This window comes from Meriones unguiculatus, chromosome 1 (assembly GCF_030254825.1).
Source record: "Meriones unguiculatus strain TT.TT164.6M chromosome 1, Bangor_MerUng_6.1, whole genome shotgun sequence".
In the NCBI taxonomy this organism is placed as follows: Eukaryota; Metazoa; Chordata; class Mammalia; order Rodentia; family Muridae; genus Meriones; species Meriones unguiculatus.
In genome coordinates this window covers 40,428,731-40,448,018 of record NC_083349.1, presented here as the reverse complement: position 1 = coordinate 40,448,018, position 19,288 = coordinate 40,428,731, and the positions used below count along the sequence as shown (strand labels likewise).

Sequence of the window (19,288 nt, the reverse complement as noted above, 5' to 3'; positions counted from 1 at the left end):
TGGCCTTGATTCTCTATCTTTCTTATACTCAGTCTTTCCCTATTGATTATCAAATCAACCCAATGAGCTAGCATTCCATGTCTCTTAAAACAGAGGTAATCAATCCTTTGATGTTTCAGTAAGGAAAATGTCCATTTTTTTTCCTTGAAAGCCAAATACCACTTCTCTTGAATATCACATACTCAAGTCATTAAAAATCCATGCCCAGTGTCAACAAGCCAGATCTTTAACATGTATTCACAATTTCCAAATGACTTGGTGGGTTGGGTGCTTTTTAAAACACAACTTAGATTCTCCCTTTATTTGTTCATGACTGACACTGAAATTGCATAATGTTTTCTTGCGGGGTACATTTTCTTCCTTGCAAAAGTGACTTTTTACGAGGATGCTCTCATCGCTTGATATTAGAAAGCAATTTACTTAAACTGCCCCCACTTAAAGGTTGAACAGAAACCTTCATTCTCACCACATCTTATGGCCACAAGGTTTTATGACGTCTTTACTTTTATGAATCACAAACGCATCATCTTTAAGCCTGAGAAAGTGATTTCTTGTATAAGGTTTTCTTCACATTATTTAAAAAAAAAAAAGTCCCCATCCCCCGTGTGTGTTTGCCTATGTCTGTGAATCTGGGTGTGTAAATGCCGTGGTGTTTGCGTGGAGGTTCTCTTGTTCATCACTATGTATATCAGGATAGAAGACCAGTGGGAGTCTGAGGATTCACCCCTCTCTTCTTCCCATCTCCTGCTTGGAGTATGACAGTATAGGTCTATGCCGCTATGACCAGCTTTACATGGACTCAAACTCAGATCCTTATGGTTTTGTGCCAAGTGTTTTACCCACGGGAGCCATCTCCCTGGACATTCATAGTCTCAACAATAATAATGTCCTGAACCTGAAAACTGAAATATATATGTGTATATGTATACACATTACATATATATATACACACACATGTACACACATATCCTTATATCTGTACATGTGTGTGCACGTATGATTGTAATCCAATAGTAGGAACTGAGGTTTTTCTATATAAAGAAGATTGTTTCGTCATTTTATCAAATTAAATGAAGTAAAATGACAAAGGCCTCTATTACAAAGGATATCCGATAAGAAAACTAGCCAGTCATTCAACTACTTTAATTACCACTGCAAGGAGGGCCCAGCTTTCGGATTTACAGTGCCTATTCTTCATAATACCATAATGTTTTCCAAAGATAATGCTTTTAAAACACAAGACGATGAGCCTGATTTATGCACCATTTGCCCTTTGAAAGTCAAACAAAAAACTGTTTCTTTCTCCGCATCAGAATATTTGAAGGGTGACAGATATGTGCCTGCGCTTCTCTGTGTCTATTTATTTATAATCTCTGGAAGCATGACATTTTTGCTTCAAGAATTGGTTTTTGAATCAGCAAGTACACCATCGTGCAGATATGGCATTAAGCAGAGGATACAGTGTGGAATTAGTTCCTCATACTTATCAGAAAATATTGAATTAGAACCATAAGCATTATCAACAAAGTGGTGGAAAGGCAAAAGAGTGAGGAGCTTACAGAGTCGAGGCTAAAGAAACAGGGGGCAGATGTGATGTGTGGCTGGAAAATGATGACAGGGGGTTAACTCTGCCTGCTTTGGGGTGGAAGGAAAGCTTTTTTTTTTTTTTTGAAGGAAAGCATTTTTATGCATCAGTTTGGAAAACAATGGAAAAGAAGACAAAGGTCTGACTGTTTGCTGACTGGAAATTCCAATAAATAAATGCAGTAAATTCTTTCACACATCTACTGACTAATGAAAGCCAAAAAAAGTAGATAAGAGGGCTAGGATGTTTTAAAATTAAGCCAAATTAAAAAAAAATGCTTTTCAAAATGGAAAGCTTTTTTTTTTATCAGCTGTTTACATCCCTGAAGGATACAACACTTATGAGATTTGTTCAGAAAAGCTCTAATTATTTCTTCTTAATGACCTTCATGACCTTGGCTTTTACTTAACTGTTCCCAAGTTGGACTTATTGTATCTGCACATTGATAGTGTGGCTGGGTCTGCTGGCTTTAGATTCCAGGGGCATTCTCTGTGTTGAGGAAGCCTCTGCTCTCTTTCTTCCACTTGGCTTTTCATGTCCTTGAGTTGACTACAGGCTGTGTTTTCTTTCTGTTGGTTCTGTCTATTTCCCACTTAGAATGACCTATGCCACATTATGGTGGCATGGGCATGGAAAGGGTCAAGCTGCCCAAATATTCATGTGCCAAAAATTACCTTGGGGTGGGGAGTAGGGTCATAGTGATGATTGTGATCTAGGCAATTGGGATGAACATTAAGTCTGTATTTCTGTTGGGCTCCCAGGCGACATCAGTGCTATTGGCTACACATTTTACTCTAACTCCCCAAGAGCTAAGTATGTAATCAAGGCCCACCTTTTCTGGTAGGTCAATATTTCACAGTACCTTCATATGAAAAGCCCTCTGTAACCATGAAGATTACTATTCCCAAGAAGAAGGTGGTCAGAAGAAAAGTAACTGAAGGATGTGAGAGAACCAGGGGAAGAAGAAATAAATGGCAAATAATGGATTAATGGATGATGTTGTGGAGGGAAGGGGCTGTGGTGAAAATACTATAAGTGGGCATAACTATGCTAGGATCATGTGACCATATGTAATGGGAATACAGTCATATATTAATAACGTGACTGCGGATCTATGGTGATAATATGAGATAAATACTAATAGAAAAGTTTGTCTGACTAGCCTTCCAAAGAGTTCTTCAATGCCTTCTATGCAATAATTTCAGTCCTCTTCTGATGAGGGGGTATTACTCAGACCAACACCATGTTTTCTACAGGAAACAGCAGGCAAGAGCACTGATCTCAAGTTTGCCAAGAGCCTAGAATCATGATCTTCTGATACTTGCAGTATTAGGCAATGACTTTGTCTCTGGACATTAATCACTTCACCTGTGGTATGTGATATTCACAATTAGAATTTAGCTGCATGAATTAGTCAGGAAGTATAGAATGAAATGCTTAATGCAAAAGCTTGCACAAAGCAAATCACTTGATTCATGACAAATGTTATAAACACTATTAATAATAAGACACAGGTTCAAGGTGGTGGGTTGGCTCAGCAGATAAAGGCATTTGCTCTGAAACCTGATATCCTGAGTTTGATCCCCAGAATACACATGACGGAAGGAGAGAACTGAGTCCTGAAAATTGTCCTCTGACCTAAACACACACACACACACACACACACACAACACACACACAAAGTTTGGATTTCTTTTAAAACTCAGTTATGTTCTGTAAGCATGTTTTTGTTTTAATCCCAAGTGTGGGATATGGGGCTGCCTTAGTTTATCCATGGCTGATAATTGCTTTCTGTGGCTCAGAGAGGGGTACAGTCTTTGCCAGCTGCAGTTAGTGGAATTTTGAGGGCTCAGAAAGGATATAAATTCTGAGGCCAGAGAAAGAGGAAGCTCCAAGGCACACTGTGAGAAGTCCGCTGCCAGTTTGTCCTGCTCCTGCATTTGCTGGTTTTCTGGTTTGCTGGACTGCTGGATATCCTGACTATGAAGATTGGAATTCCCCCAGGAACTAAGTCTAAAGAGGTCTACATCTCCTTTTCCTTCTAACTGTCTTTCCTATCTAGGATCAGGGGTTTGGAAGAGAGGTAGAGGTATAAGAATCCAAATAAAGTAGGTAAAAGTTCACACACACACACACACACACACACACACACACACACACACAGTGGCATGACCCTCTTTTTTATCCACAAATAAATGTAAAAATACAAAAACAAAAGAAAAACTGACCCATACAGTTTTTACATGCAAACATGGAATGTTAAAGTTCACTTGAGAGAACAATCCTGGCAAGGATGATGCAAATATGTAAAGCTCAGATTGACTTCATACAAAAGCTTCCAAGGAGTATCTGGGTAGTAACTAATGACTTTTAGCTTGAGGGTTTTGTTTGTTTGTTTGTTTTTTTGAGACAGGGTCTAATTATGTAGCTCTGGCTGTCCTGGAACTCTCTATGTAGACCAGGCTAGCCATAAACTCAGAGATCTACCTGCCTCTGCCTCATGGGTACTGGGATTAAACGTGTGCCAGCACCATGCCTGCCTTTGGCCTGAGTTCTAATGCTAAATGTTACATAAGCAATAAGGCAAAGAAATATTAATCGACACTATTTTCAGTTTTCTTTCTTTTCTAGCTTGACTTCCAAGGGAGTCTGTGCTTATGGAGAAGAACTTCAGTGCAGACTGAAGCAAGTCCACCTAGCTCCTACCTTCTGATTCTCCGTTAGCAGAATCACTGCTCGGATGGCAGGCCACTGAGACTGGACCGTCCAGGCTGTTCTCCAGTGATATCTCTGCCACTCTCTCATGGCCTATTTTAGCACGTCATTAATTCACACACCACTTTATGTTCACTGGCTGTAAGGAGAGGGTAACTTTTATAAGACCTGAACAATGAAGACTATGCATTTACTGGTGACTATTTTCTATTCAAAGATCTTATTTTTGCTTATGGACTCACAGATCATTTTCAGGTGGGGAAAACTGGTAACAGTTCACCAAGTAGATCTATCCATATCCACTCGGTGTCCAGTGGGCTGGTGTAAACAGGATCAGGAGGCTGAAGCCCAACTAGGCATTTAAGGGGAGCTCAGCTAGTGCAGTAGTCTGAGAAGAGATGACTCTAGCAACCACCCATGCTCTAGGCTCTGGAAGGTTCCTTCACATACATTTTGTGTGTTTCTTTGTTCTGCCTGGGAGCTGAAGTGGGGAGGAGGAAGGCTGAGATGAGGAGGAGAGAGAGGATTTGTGACACCGCATCCAATCAGACCAGCTTCCTTCCCTCTGTGTATAAGCTGGTTCTGCTGACCCTAGCTTCTGAAATCCACCATGTGGCGCTTCTTGTTTGTCAGGCATCTGCATCCCTCCATCCAGTTTACCTGTGTATCCGTACAATGAGTTTTCTCTATAAGTAACCATGACACTAGCTCACAGTGAGTGTTTATCTGTCATTTGCATAAAAATCCAGATTGAGCCTAGTGTGGTGGCACCAGCTATGCAGAACCAAATAGCTTCAAGCTTTCCCCTGGATTTTCTCCTAAATGTGTTTTTCTTTGTCTTATGGTCTGAACTGGCACTTGACCACACCCTTGCTCTAAGCTCCACAAAGCAGTGCACACATCACCGTTAGAGAAGACACCTAGAAGCTGCATTTTGTTTGTGATTCATTGACATAGCTGTGAAACAAAATGAGAGATTTTTCCCTATGTGGGTACCACATGCCCAGCTAAATACAGCCGCTCCTGGCTTACCATGGGCCCATCATGAAGCGAAGCCCAGTCCGCTGAGTAGCATCTGTGTTCACTCTCACAGCTGCAGGGCTGACTAGGAGCTGTGGTTCACTGCCACTGCCCAGCATCGAGAGAATGTTGTGCCAAATATCTTAGTCCCGGAAAAAAAAGATTAAAATTCATACTTCAAAGCTGGATGTGTGCTGCTTTTACACCAGGGAAAAGTGGTAAATTTGCTAACACTGGAAATGTATGCTGAGAAATTTCAGTCCTCTGAAGTTTCATTCTTCTTCAGAGGGGCTGAAGAACTAGCTCCCTGTAAATACCAGGATATGAGTTCAATCCCAGAACCAACAAAACAAACTGCTGGGTGTGGCAATGTCACTGCTGGGTTCTGTATAGAAGCTCTGAGCCACACAGTGGGAGACAGAGCAAATTTATATTTGCAGGGCAATACCGACCTTGGCTATGGAGCAAGGGTTGGATGACTTCTGTACATTCTTTTGAGGTATGGGAGGACAGGGGGCTCCTATCAACCCAGGCAAGCATTTTAGAAGACACTAAGAGTCAGAGCTTCCTCATGGCTTCCTGCAGTTCATCTCACTGCCTGCAGTGAGCTGTTCCAGCTCTCCTGGGCCTCTGATGGAAGTGTTTTGGGAATACAGAGACTAATGAGAAGCAATACAAAGTTCTCTCTGGCTTCCCGACTCTTGAATGTGGCCTGCCTACACCTAGTAGTTGATAAATGTTTATCTGCCAACAAGCAAACGAGAAGCTAAGGCTGAGGACTGTTCTTGCTCTAGGGGCATCAACAAGACGGGTTCCTGTATGAAGTGGAAACAAAGTTCACCTGTCCAGAGAGAAGAGAGTGTCTGTGCACTCAGGAGCCATCTTGCCACCCCTCCCCTCACAGTAGCCAGTCCCTTGTCTGTGCCTTCCAAGATTTCCTTCTGGTCCTATGCACTGTTTCTAATCAAACTATCAATTGTTAGCTCTCATCTCCAACCTTCAACCCACTCACCAGGGCTCCTTAAAAAGTTTTATTTTATTTATTTTTTATTATTTTACTTACGTTCAGGTGTCTGTACAGAGTTATGTATGTGAACGCAAGTGACCATGGAGGGCAGAGGTAAATTTCCTGGAGTTACAGGCAGTTGTGAGCTGCCTGCCGTGAGTGCTGGAAAGAAGCAGCCTTGGATGCTCCACAAGAGCAGGACATGCTCCTACCCACCAAACCAGTTCTCCAGCCCCCTCTCCAGAGCCCTTAAGACAGCTGGTGGAATCAGTAAGGTGCCCTGCTGATGTTCACCCAGAGACTCCGGGGGTGAGGCCTGAAATTCTGCCTTTCGGTATCTTTGAGGGAATTCCCATGTACATAGAAATATGAAAATTCCCGCCCTTGGGAGTCTGGAATCTCTAAATTGGTAGGAAGCAGTGAAGAAAGGAGAAGAGAGGGAGAGAAGGCTGATGTGGATTTCTTTTCGAGTGTTTATAAGCTGATCTGCAGCAGCTGATGTCTTACATTGTTGCCTGGGTAGTATGGCACACGCATCTCACCTGGTCACAGCCTCAGGCAGCCCCCAGGAGACTAGACCAAGCCCCGCACCGTCCTCCTGTGACTCCTGACCCACCTTGGGAATCAGTAGCTCTCCTCTCCCTTCTTGTCTGGTTTGTCATCTCCTTGGTTATGACCAGGGTGAAGGAATACTCACAACTGTGGTGCCACTAGCATCCCTTTCTCTGCTTTCATAGACATCCAGGAAACACACAGGCTGTGGTCACTAGCAATTTCCTAACTATGATCCAAATAATTCTGCAGAAACAATACCAATAGCAGAAAGCACTACCTCAAGTCCAGCTTCAGGCTCTTACTAATGCTGTGGCCTGGCCTTTGCTTCTTTTGTTATGCATGAAAAGCAGCCCAAGGGCACAGTATGAAACTTGCCCTATCATTTGCCAGTTATATGCCCTATGCTGTAGCCAGTTTCCTCAGCTTTAGAATGGAAACATTGAGCTGAGCATGGTGAACATGCCTTCAATCTCAGCACTTTAGAGTTTAAGGCAAGAGGATCAGGAGTTCAAGGTCATCCTCAGTTACTTAGAGAGTCTGAGGACAGCCTGGGCCAAAGGAACAAAAAACAAACAAACAAACAAACAAACAAACAAACAAGGGTATTTAAGGTATTTCTATCTCAGAGAATTGTGAGATGTCTTTTAAAAGGTGTGACTGTTTTTATTTTGTGTGTATGTATGTTTTGCCTAAATGTATGTCTGTGCATCACATGTGTCCCTGATGCCTGTGGAAAGGCATCTGATGTCCATTAGAAAAGGACATCGGATCCCCTGGAACTGGAGTTACAGACAGTTGTGAGCCACCATGTGGGTGCTGGGACCCAAGCCTGGGTTTTCTGCAAAAGCAGTAAGTATTCTTAACTGCTGAGCCATCATCTCTCCAGCCCTGAGTTCATATTTTTATATACAGCACATCTCACATTTTATACCATTATTGCATACTGTATAAAAATACATTTAATATTAACAATGTTATAAATGTTTTATCTCTATAAATATTAGGTATTGCTGATATAATCTTAAAGACAAAAGGAAAGCTGGCAATACAATGGAACATGGAGAAGATATAAACACTTGAAGAACAACAACAAAAATGATAGAAGGTATTGAGACCGTTAGTTTAACTCGAACAGGACTTAATATGTACCTTCCAGAAACAGTCGCAAACATGAAAATTTAATATACGCCAAAGCTCAAAGGCTCAAACTGCTTTTCTGATGAGAAAGTCAGTGTTCAATTCCTCTCAGCAGAGTTCTTCAGCTATGATGAAGGCAGTTCTGAATGGTCACACAGCTGGACACACTCTTCTCAGACTAATTTCATGTCACCGCTTGGGAGAAATGACCATTCAGGAAAACCTCCATAAATACAGGAAGATGTAGTTGTAAAATTCTGCCTGCCCTTGTGCTGAAGAGGAAGAAAAAACAACTCCACCTTCACACCCTCTGCTGACGGGAAGGACTCAATACAACCACCTGCTGGCGATCAGCAAGTGGCTAAATTACATGAATTCTGAAAAATCCCTCCAGATTAGTTGTCATGGGCGAGCTAAATGTTTTGGGGAATGCCACTAATCTGTTTTGACAGGTTTCACTCTCTGAAGGGTAGCAGACTCATGGGGACTTTAAATGGATTTAACCAGAGCTCAGAACAAAAGAGTTGGGCAACCGACAGAACCCTCTCTTTCCTCCAGTATGAAAAATGTCTAAAAACACCACACTGTCCTATCCTTGGTAATGCTAAAGTCATACAAGCTCAGCAGATGGGCTGTCATTCTTATCTCTGACTCACAAACGAAAGTACCATCCCAGAGAGACTCCACTCCATTTCCCAATGTTCCAACCCCCTCTACCCGCAGACAGCACAGGCTCCATCTGATCACAACCCAGACACATGAGTGAGCCACAGGCCATGCTTTGAGGGAAGCAATTACTTAGACTATTTTGGTATAGAAAAGTAATCATCAATTCACTCAAAAGGTACGGTTATTAGACAGCAACTATGGCAGCAGAGAAGAATGGTATAGAATGAATCCATCAAGTTCAAATAAAATATAGTTAATATTCTACAAAATTAATCCATTTAATGACCTGGCCATGAAAGACGGCGTACGGGAAGGAAAAAAAAAAAAGGGAGATAGTAAAAGGGAGTAGAGGGAGGGGTTATATGATGGAAGCTTGCCTTGAATAGAAATTTTAGTTAAATCCATTACTTTGCGTAGGTAACATGACTGAGTAATTGAAATAGAAATATACTAAGAGGCAAAAATTCCTTTTAAAATTTGAAATGGTGCTTAATAAAACATTGAGAAAATTATGCATTTATTACCACTATCTCCTCCCAGCAGATTCTCAGCACAGCCAAAGAAAAATGTACACATTAGCAATCACTTTCCAGAATTTTCTTTCCTTCGGTCGTCTACTTCCAGCCCCAATGGCATGCCCTCATTCTTACAATTTTTGAGCATCTTTGTAGCATTAGACACTGCTTTAGGTGCTGAAGGGCAGACAACTGGACAAAGTAGGTTTCAAGTCTGCCTTAGTGGGACTTCTAATTCGTGGGCCTGCATGTAGTTCTCTCTCTCTCTCTCTCTCTCTCTCACACACACACACACACACACACACACACACACTGTTTTAGTCACAGAGAACTAGATATAACAAATTGGTACACAGTCAGGGATCCCTGCGCACGGTTCTGCTTTCCGGTTTCAGTGCCGATAAACTGGAGGCTGAATATGTTAAGCGGAGAACTCACCCATGTCGTTTGCACATGCGTTCATGTGGGGATGAGTACATGCGCACGCGTGAACGTGCGTGCGGGAGCCAGAGGACAACCTCAAGCGTTGTTCTGATGAGATGCCCGCCTTGTGTTTTTAGGGCAGGGTCTCGCGTCACGACCCGAAAGTCACCAGCAGGCTGTGCTGGCTCACCTGTAAGCACCAGGGGACCCCTGTCTTTACTCACCCAGCGCCGGGATTATAAATATTGCCGCTGCACCCGGTGGCTTTGTTCGTGGGAATTGAACTCAGGTCTCTCGGCTCACGTAGCAAGCACTGTGCTAACTGATTCATCTCCTTAGTCTTCTCATTCGTGGCTTTCCAACTGCTTGCTCTTCTGAGTATCTGCCAGTCTGTCAGTTCCTGCCTGCGCTGCCATTTTCCCTTTTGCCTAGCACATCCATGCCAAACACACCAACCTCCCCTTAGTCACTTTGTAGCTACACCAGACTAACTGTCACAGTATCCCAATATTTCACCTAACTCCTATTTTACTCAGTAACGATCCACAGGCTGTGATACTGGCAGCTCAGCTATGCCAAAGAGAAGCAGTGTGATGTTCCTTTAAATGAAAGAGTAAAAGTTCTTAAGGGAAGAGGAAGATTTGTACTTGAGGCTGCTAGGATATATGCTAAGGAGGATTTTATTTCATTTTTTTTATCCATAGAAGAAGAAAAAAGAAGTCCATATTAGTTTTGCTGTCACTTCTCAAACTGCAGAAGCTATGGCCACTGCTAGGTAAGTGCTGAGTCATTTACCTCACCTCACCTCACCCCTGGAGCCTCACCTCATTTCCCAACATCGTAGCAAGACAGAAAGATGGATACAGTATAAGATACCTTGAGAATGTGAGAAACTACAGGATACAGTATAAGATACCTTGAGAATGTGAGAAACTACGTCCACAAAACTTTTATTACATTACTTATATCTCCATTTTACCACTAGTTATTATTCTTAGACTTACTGTGCCTAACTTACGAATGAAACTTTATCACAGATTTATGTGCATAATAAAAGATACAGATCTAGAGTTCAGAAATGCCTGTGCTTTCTGCCATCCTCTGAGGTCCTTTCACTGTGTTCCCTCCACAGCCTCCAGGTAATCAGATACACATACAAAATATACAAAATACACACACACACACACACACACACACACACAGCAACATATAAAGACAGATCTAATCATCTCTCTTAGCTTTTTCAGAAAAAAAAACACTAGTAGACAGTTCCCTCTTCCCTTGGTCCTCTGGGAGAGCTGGCAGGATCAAGCCCAAAGAGCCAAAGAGCAGAAGACAGGAAATCAAGTGAGGCCTGCTCAGTGGGCAGTCTAGACTGTGGCTGGGGGATGGTCAGACATGTTCTCACATATGTCCACAGGACTTCTTCCACCGGATGCCATTAGAGCCCAGTCACTGCCTCAATGTCTCTGCTCTAACATCAAAATAAGTTCCTGACAAAAGCAAAACCTGCATCCAAAATAGCAGGCGACAGCCTGAACCTGTTGAGCCTTGTTTGATCACAGATGCATTAGTTACACATGGAAGAAAGTAGTGCAATTTTGTTCTTTTAATATTTTAAAGGAAGAATATGTCTAAATCCTCTATTCATTGACCAGGATTTGCAGCTCTTGACCTCCTGGATGTCAAATCTTCTCATCAGCTCATAGCTTGCAAAAGATTTTGTTGATGAAAATCGGCTAATCGCTGCTCTGATGTAGCCACCTTTCTGCCATTGTTATTATACACTCTCTGAGAGTCTAAGAGAGACATTACAAAAAACTCCGTGAATACCGTATTTTTAGACATCAGCATGGCTCAGTGAGAACAGAGGGTTAATGAGGAAAGTAACCGAAACAGTCTTAATTGGATCTAATAGGGCCATAGACCAAGTTCTTTGTGGAAATAGAGCTGCTTATAACTTATCATCAGAATGAGAGTGAAAGGGGCCCTGTTAATAGAGAAGGTGAGACATTAGTCATGAACCTGGGCAGTCCCAGACAAATGAGGGGAGACATGAAGTCACCCTATGAATGGCACCATCTGGGTGCTAGCAGATAGAGCTGTACCTCAGGGCTGACCAAGAGCCTAGACTCTAGGGGAAAGATAAAACACTGCTATATTACATTGTAGAACATGCTAATTATTTCATAAAGGTCACCTCTTATGATTGTTTTAATCTCAGGACAGGCTTAAGATGGCTTGGATATTAAAAGCCTTTGAGACCAACGGTTGAAACATTCCACAGACCAGTATCTAATGAGAAACAAGTGACTAGTGTGAGTTAGTGGGAAGAGGTTAGTGAGTGTACATGTACAAACATGGGTAAGTAGCAAGGAAGGAAAACGTTGCTGTACTTTTTCCCCTTAAAAATAATTATGAGGATCAGGCGAGTCGCACAATGCCTGAAGATATTCTAAAGAGACACCCATGGCCTTCCCTTTGGCTTTCAAATTCTTGAAGCAATGGAACCCCAGAAGTTTGGAATTCTCCAAGAATCTCATGCTGCTAGAAAAGAGAAGTTGAAACCCAGGTGCCAGGCCCAGGGACTACTTTTCTCCTGCAAAGAGAGTTCATGCTGTTCTGACTTAACAGATCACCTTGCTGGAGAGATTGAGCCAAAGTGATAACGGTATTCCACCTTGCCAAGATTACGCATTCCTGATGCCCTCTATTTAAACCTAAACATCATAGGAGGGTCCTAGAAGATGAACTGGGGCAGCGGGCACTGGATCTCTTTACTCCTCTTCATAATGGGGCCACACTGTTTTTCACACTTCCCTGTCACCATTGTCTCTTGAGGATGGGTGGCTGAGCCAGGTTCCTAGGCTTCCGGAGCAAGCCCAGACTTTACTCCCAGCCTGAGCTATATTTTTCCACATATCTCTTTTATTTTCTGATAAATCAAGGATATAGCTAGGCTTTTTTTTTCTAAACTATTCATATATACAGAAAGAATTTTACTTTTTTTCTGGAGCAAGCATTTGTACTTGAATAATGGCGCTGGCCTCCTTTACAGAAAAGAGAATTTATTTCAGGACTCCCAAGGGCTAGCAAAAAAGTTATTATTGTTATTATAACACTATGAATGCCTTATGGTTAAAGCTCTTACACTGCTATAAAATCTGCACAAATTTATAACCGATAATATAAACAAGGCCACAAAGCCAATAAAATCCAAATGAATTGCATTAATTCATGTAGGTATATTGTGTTGAAATTAGTTTCCTTACTGAGGCCTGGTTCTTCAGGGTCTGTCCAGCCTGTTCTGCTCAACGGCATGCAGTGACTCAGGTGTCCACTTGGTTCTGCCTCCTTCGGCCCAAATGCAGCCTTCGGTGTCACCAAGGCTTCTGAATATTGTCTTCTGGCCTGGTATCAGCTGGAAAGGATCATTTGTAATTACAGTCACTTCTGCCATTTGAGTTGATAGGAATAGACAAAATCCATTATTTGATGCCAGGGCGCCGGCAGCCACATGCCAGCATGAGCACTGCAACATTTAGCTTCAAGGTGGTCACCAGGGAATCCAGAGTATGCTCCAACTGAATTGGTTTAATCCTCAAACTGAATTTCACTCAAATTATAAGTTCCATGTAGTAAAAGATGTGGGTATACTTTGTTGACTGTAGTATTTCTAGTACTCAGCAGTGTACCTAGTACATTGTAGAGCACATTTTCCCACCTTGTATATACACACATACATACACACATACCCATAAACATATACACACATAAATACACACAATACATACACACACATACATGTATATACAATACACGTATGATATAATGCACACATGCAGATACATACATGTACACATATACACACATGCATACACATACATGTACACACATATACACTTCCTACATACATATACACATACATTCCACAGACTCATAGTCAACAAACTGTTGATTAAAGAATGGATGGAAATTTCTCAAAGAGAACTCTTATGTCCATAAGAAATATATTTATGTTTTCATTTTTTTTTTACTTGTAGACATCCATTAGACCAGCACCATTTGTTGAAGATGCTGTCTTTTTTCCATTGAATGGATTTGGCATCTTTGTCAAAAATCAGGTGTCCATAAGTGTGTGGATTTATGTCAGGGTCTTCAATTCAGTTCCATTGAGCCACCAGTTTGTTTCTATGCCAGTACCATGCAGTTTTTAGTATTATTGCTCTATAGTACAGCTTGAGATCAGGGAATGAGATACCTCCTGAAAATCTTTTACTGTAGAGAATTGTTTTAGTAATTCTGGGTTTCTTGTTCCATATGAAGGTGAGAAAATGAAAATAGATCCATACTTATCACCCTGCACAAAACTGAAGTCCAAGTGGATCAAAGACCTCAACATAAAACCGGACACATTAAATCGGTTAGAAAAAAAAGTGGGGAATACCCTTGAACTCATTGGCACAGGAGACAACTTCCTGAACAGAACACCAACAGCACAGGCTCTAAGAGCAACAATCAATAAATGGGACCTCATGAAACTGAAAAGCTTCTGTAAAGCAAAGGATACTGTCCTCACAACAAAACGACAGCCTACAGATTGGGAAAAGATCTTCACCAATCCTATATCTGACAGAGGGCTAATATCCAGTATATATAAAGAACTAAAGAAGTTAAACAGCAAAAAATCAAGTAATCCAATTTAAAAAATGGGGTACAGAGCTAAACAGAGAATTCCCTGCAGAGGAATATCAAATGGCAGAGAAACATTTGAAATGTTTCAAGAAATGCTCAACCTCATTAGCCATCAGGGAAATGCAAATCAAGGCCACCCTCAGATTTCACCTTACACCCATCAGAATGGCTAAGATCAAAAACTCAAGAGACAACACATGCTGGAGAGGTTGTGGAGAAAGGGGAACCCTCCTCCACTGCTGGTGGGAATGTAAACTTGTACAACCACTCTGGAAAGCAATCTGGCGCTTTCTCAGACGACTAGGAATAGCGCTTCCTCAAGATCCAGCTATATCACTCCTAGGCATATATCCAAAAGATTCTCAAGTACACAATAAGGACATTTGCTCAACCATGTTTGTAGCAGCTTTACTTGTAATAACCAGAAGCTGGAAACAGCCCAGATGCCCCTCAGTGGAGGAATGGATACACAAATTGTGGCATATCTACACAATGGAATATTACTCAGCAATAAAAAACAAGGAAATTATGAAATTTGCAGGTAAATGGTGGGATCTGGGAAAGATCATCCTGAGTGAGCTATCCCAGAAGCAGAAAGATGCACATGGTATATACTCACTCATATAGACATATAATATAGGATAAACCTACTAAAATCTGTACACCTAAAGAAACTAATCAAGAGGGAAAACTCTTGCTAAAATACTCAATTCCTATCCAGAAAGGCAAAGAGGCTGGACATCAGAAGAAGGAGAAAAGAGGGAACAAGTCAGGAGCCTGACGCAGAGGACCTCTGAAAGGCTCTGCCTTGCAGACTATCAATGTAGATACTGAGACTTATGGGCAACCTTTGGGCAGAATGCAGGGAATCTTATGAAAGAAGTGGGAAATAGTAAGATCTGGAGAGAACAGGAACTCCATAAGGAGAGCAACAGAACCAAAAAAATTTGAGCGCAAGGGTCTTTCCTGAGACTGATATTCCAACCAAGTACCATGCATGGAGATAACCTAAGACCCCTGCACAGATGTAGCCCATGGCAGTTCAGTATCCAAGTGGGTTCCATTGTAATAGGAACAGGGACTGTCTCTGACATGAACTGATTGGCCTGCTCTTTAATTACCTCCCCCTGAGGGGGAAGCAGCATTACCAGGCCACAGAAGAAGACAAGGCAGCCAGCCACTCCTGATGAGACCTAATTGACTAGGATCAGAAGGAAGGAAAAGAAGTCCTCCCCTATCAGTGGACTTGGGGAGGGGCATGCATGCAGATGGTGGAGGAAGGGAGGGATTGGGATGGGAGGAGGGAGGGAACCACAGGGGGGATACAAAGTGAGTAAAGTGTAATAAAGAAAAATTTAAAAAAAAGAAATATATTTATGGTCCTCAGTCTACTGGGATCTGAAGGAACATAAAGACCAAGAGTCTTACCAACAGATTTAACAGCTGTGCACACACAGATAACTAATCCAGTCTTGTACTAACTAGATTTTATGTTCAAATCAGTGTGGGAATAAAAAGCGTCCTTGTGCAAACAACTCTTTGCTTTCCCAAGAATGTCAAGGCTGCTCAAGAGAGCACCTTTGACCATCAGCAAAGAATTGCTTTTGATCAACAAGGCCCAGCATTGTCAAACTGTGTGCGGTGGAGCAAGAGGAAGTAAGTGGGGACAAAACTAGGACACATGGCCTGGTACAGTCCAGTAGCACCATGCTGGGAACTTAATATCTGTTGCTTAAACTTTCTCAGAACTCTTTGAAGCAACTTTATGGTATTTCCTTTTTTCCCACTCTCCCTCTCTCTTCTTCTCCCTCTCTCTCCCCCTCCGCCCATGTCTCTCTCTCTCTGGTGTGTGTGTCGGAGGCACATACATGTGTGGGTGCACGCGCAAATGCATGTGTGTAAATGTGGGACCCAACGTTGATTTGGGGAGTCATCCTCCATGACTCACTAACTTCTTCACTGAGGCAGGTCTCTCAGTGAAGCCCAGAGCCCACTAATATGGCTAATCTCACAGGCCAGCTGACTGTAAGGATTCTGCTGTCTCCACCTTTCAAGGCTGCAATTACAGGTGCCTTCTGGGGGCTAGAACCCTGGTCCTCTTGTCTGAGATGCAAGCACTTTAAACACTGAGCCACCCCTCCAGCCCTGTGCTCCTTATTGTTTGACAAGGAAACGGATGCCAAAAAGTGAAGCCAATTGACACATAAGGAGTAGGGAAGTTGGTCTGGGGTCTGCCCGGTTGAATCTTTTCACAGTTCTCAGTCCTCCCCAAAGGAAGTGGCACATGGCAATGAGAGGATAAGGAAACAAGAAACAGCAGATGATTATGTGGTCTCCTGTCTTCAAGAGATAGATCATTAAGTGGACTAAGGGAGAAACATACATGGAGAAGAGGGAGGAAGGGTGGGACTAGGAGGAGATGAGGGAGGGGGGCCACAAAAGAGATACAAAGTGAATAAATTGTAATAAATTAAACAAACAAGCAAAAAATAAAAAGTATACAGTCCCATTTATTTCTAAGAAACACATCAGAATCTGGAAACTCCCATGTTCTTCGGTTGGATTTTTTTCGCTTGGAGATGGGAAGTCTGAGCTTCATCAGGGTTGAGGCTGCAGCATCCGCCGGGCCCCTGAGGACTGGTGGGCAAATGTGGGTTTTGATTCAACGGTCCTCCATTGTCACAGCTAAGCTACATGTACCCTGTGCCTGCCAACACACGCCTTCCTTAATGGTACTTCCATCAAGACTTCTTTTTTAATTGGAAACTAGTCTATGCCAACTGGTGGCTCAGAGGAGGGAGTACTATGCAGGAACTGAGCCAACGGTGGCTCCACAGACACTCCTTGGGCTGCGATCTCAGGCTGCCGTCCCTTTCTAGCTATCTAGCTTTCAAGCTGGCCTTAAGTACAGTGAGCGCTAGTTTCCTTATCGATAGGATGGGGATACTACCAACAACTCTCTCATACGGAGAGCATTTGTGAAGTTCTGCATGCAAAGCACTGAGTGTGTTTGCTATAATAAGAACCAGATCAGAGGACTTCATCAGAGTATGTCTGGAACTAGTAGTGATAGCAATGTAGCGTATGATGAGAACAGGCTACTATTTTTGGATTACTTTGATCATAACAGATTACATTTACCTAATAGGAAGTGCATAATACTCTAAACCACTCCACAACTCATTCTTTTTATAAGCAGCGGTATTCCCCCTAGAACACTTACCACCATATTTGGGAAAAGAAATCACAGAATCTTTTTAATTAAAATAATGAATACTGTTGGCTGCAAACTCAGTAGTAAAAGAGAGAGAGAGAGAGAGAGAGAGAGAGAGAGAGAGAGAGAGAGAGAGAACTGTTTACCAAGGTGGAAAGTTCCAGAGTGATAACATTAATGCACCCACACCAGATCAGACACATCTTAATCTATACAGCACACTTTTTTTTTTAACTGCAAGGAGGTTTTGTTTTGTTTTGTTTTTTTAATTTCTGTTGTCATCTACTAAAGAGGAAACAGGATGAGGCTGAGCAGAGAGCGGGACTGTAACCAAATACCCACCGCTCTCTCTTTGGTTTCAAAGGCCTGAAAAGAATATGCAGAGAGGAAGAATGGTGACCGTTTGGGAAGAGAGACCACAGCACAGGCAATTCCTATTGATTTAGGGCACTGCCCCCTTAAGAGCAGTGTTTCTAATATGCTGCTTCAGTATTTCCAGGAAGAGGCTTCTATGAATGCCAAGCTTTTCAAAAGCTTTTCAATGGGTCATGTTGTCTTCCCAAGACGTGAGGGTAAAGACACAAAGAGTAATGACAGCGATTACTTCCAGCAAATTCGAGCAAGGAGCACCCAGAGTAAGAACTGTGGTGTGGCCTCAGTCCCAATCTAGCACACTTTCTCAACTCTGAGGCCAGATTTTCTGGTTTCTAACTCTTCCTATTCTTCTTCACGTTAGACATCCCTCCTTGCCACCAGGGAACACCCGACCACCATCTTTTCTGTTTTCTGGATATAGTCTTCTAACAACCATTACTATTTTATTAGCTCTTGCTACGTACAAGTGGGTGGTATTTAACACAGGCACAATATCTGCTTCTACTCTAAACTATCACTTTATCCACAACCATAGGCTGTATGTATAAGAGACTGCCCTGGGCACTGAGAAGAATATAAAAGCAAATCAGATATCAGTTCTATTTCTTCATATAACAATTTAAAAAGAAAATGCTAAATCTCTTCCTAGTGGGCGTTCCACTGGGGAGTGGGGAGAAGATATGACACGGAGTATAATGTGTCTAAGATTCGTAGTGTAGCCAGACATGCCAGCTGTGGCTCCACAGACGCTCCTTGGGCTACAATCTCAATGCTGTCACCTTCTGGCTATCTAGCCAGAAGTTCAAGGCCAATTTGACATTCAGTAAGATCCTGACTCAAGATAAAAGTTTAGGAAAGGATAGGAGGATTAGCTCAGTGATAGAGAATCCTGTCTGTTACACACAGGCTCTGGTTTCAATCCCCTGAACTGTTCTCCCATCCCAAATTCATAGGCATAACGGTTAGTTTGTATAAGTCAAAAGTCAAAAGAGTGAGACGGCATCATGTAGCAACTGAGAATTCATTGTAGCTGTCCTGGACAATCAATAGTAGCTGTTAAAGTTCAAAAATGTCCCTTCCGGATTTCACATTTCCAACATGGTCGATGTAACAGTGGAGCCATTAAGAGATCCTTAGGGTATGGACACTCATCCCCTTGTGTAGGCTTATGTATCCCTGCACAACATCTGGAGGAGCTGCCTCATCATTTGCCTTCTCTCCAGGTGCTGGCACTTTGATCTTGGATTGCCCACTTCCAGCTGTGAGGTGGTAAGTTTCTCTCATTTACTAATTGCCCATACTGTGGGATTCTTGTGCTAGCAGCATAAATAGGCCAGGCTAATGGAGCAGTTTGTGTGCATCCAGCGTATATTTGAACA

The 19,288-nt window shown here is 42.3% G+C and overlaps 1 protein-coding gene across 10 annotated transcripts in view; it reads right to left on the bottom strand.

Moving 5' to 3' along the window:
* Positions 1 to 19,288, bottom strand: part of Apba1 (amyloid beta precursor protein binding family A member 1) — a 201,249-nt gene that overhangs the window by 133,392 nt on the left and 48,569 nt on the right. For 3 of the 10 annotated variants that reach the window (XM_060387639.1, XM_060387635.1, XM_060387633.1), the window contains exon 2: positions 12,898 to 13,046. The exons of the other annotated variants lie outside the window; for them this stretch is intronic. The gene's annotated coding sequence lies outside the window, so the exon portion shown is untranslated. The remainder of the gene's footprint in view (positions 1 to 12,897; positions 13,047 to 19,288) is intronic. 10 annotated transcript variants of the gene reach the window in all.